Here is a 1637-nt window from a genome sequence, read left to right on the forward strand (position 1 = left end):
TTATATCCGGGGTAATGCTTGACATTTCTTTTTTGTTTAGAGTATGTCATTTCACTATTTATCATTAAATACACATGAGATGCATGAAAATTGGTCAGGTAGGGACAAAAAGGATTCTCATATTCCTTTATTTCAAATGTGGCAAACAAAGAAGTTAACCAATGAGAGTAAAAATGTCAAAAAGAAAGAAAAGGTCGTATTCAACGGATACAAATGCTCTAGATATTCAACACATGAACTCTTCCACGTTCCTCAAAATAATCTTTTCGAGCATGGCTTCTTGCGTAGAAAATTTCGAGCTTTCAAAAGTGCTTCAAATACTGTAGTCTCACTACTTGACCTACGTGTTCGACGCCAGGGTTTTCATTAGGACGCCCTCTCGGGTTTTCATCCTAATCTTTTGTACTAATCAAGACGCCCTTTTCGGGTTTTCGCCCTGATCCTTTTTTTTTTAAGATGCCCTTTTCGGGTTTTCATCTTAAGCATAATATTTCTTCACCGCTCTGATCACCGATTCGTACTCTCCCATCATCTTGGTAAGGAAAAGCTCCTCCGAACCCCTTTACACTAGGCCTTCCAATTGGTGCCCTTTCCTCGCAGGTCTTTGTATTGGAGAATCTTCTCAGAACGAGTTCTTCCTTATAGGAATCTCTTGGTCGTACCTTTGCAGGGCTGCGATCATTCTCTTTTGGTACATTTGCCCATTGACAAATTGCCCTTAGACGTTTTTTCTTCAATGAGGTTCAACTGATCATATCGAGCTCGAACCCATTCTGCTTCTTCTAAACTTTGATTCCATCAATACTCGTAGAGAGGGGACCTCAACCTTCGATAGGTAGCACAGCTTCCATTCCAATAGAGTAGAGAGAAAGGAGTTGCTCCCGATAATGTTCGCACAGATGTGCGATATGCAAACAAAGCAAATGAAGTTTCCTCGTGCCAATCTTTAATGTCCAGTCATTTTCCCAATGATCCTCTTAATGTTCTTGTTAGCTGCTTCAACAGCCCCGGTCAATCTTGGGAGCGATAGGGCGAGGAATTATGATTGCTTTATTTGGAACTGCTTCGCACACTCCTCTTCCATCATCTTCATTATTGTTCAGATTCGTGGCATTATCTGAATGATTCTTTCCAGGCAAACTATATCGGCAAAATGATTCCTTTTTCAAAAACTGCCACACTGCAGTCTTCGTCACATTGGCAAACGAAGCGGCTTCAATCCATTTTTGTGAAGTAATCGATAACCACAAAAATGAAATCGATGTCCATTTGAAGCTTTGGAGAAATTGGCCCCTATGAACATCCCATCGCCCTCACATGAAAAAAGGCCCACGGAGAAGTCATGAACATGAAGGGGTGAAAGGGGCTACATGAATTTTTATCGGCCGTAAGATTTGACATTTGTGGCAATTTTTCTGGGCAAAAATTGATGCCAGTCACTTTTCCATTGTCAGCCAAGTAATAACCGGAGTCCTCAATGATCTTTTCTGGCCATATTGAAACCATTGCATCTTCCGCAATTCCTCATGGACCTCAAGTTTCTGGCTTCACATCATCCACCATCTCAAAAGCATCTGATCCTTCCTCTTTTACAGGATCCATCAAGAAAATCCCGCTGCCATTTCTTTGTTTTTTAT

The 1637-nt window shown here is 41.0% G+C and overlaps 1 pseudogene; it reads left to right on the forward strand.

Annotated features, from left to right (window-relative positions):
* Window positions 1–1125, forward strand: part of LOC121205002 (uncharacterized) — a 2808-nt pseudogene extending 1683 nt beyond the window's left edge.
* Window positions 1126–1637: the final 512 nt, after the last annotated feature.

This window comes from Gossypium hirsutum, chromosome A08 (assembly GCF_007990345.1).
Source record: "Gossypium hirsutum isolate 1008001.06 chromosome A08, Gossypium_hirsutum_v2.1, whole genome shotgun sequence".
Lineage (NCBI taxonomy): Eukaryota > Viridiplantae > Streptophyta > Magnoliopsida > Malvales > Malvaceae > Gossypium > Gossypium hirsutum.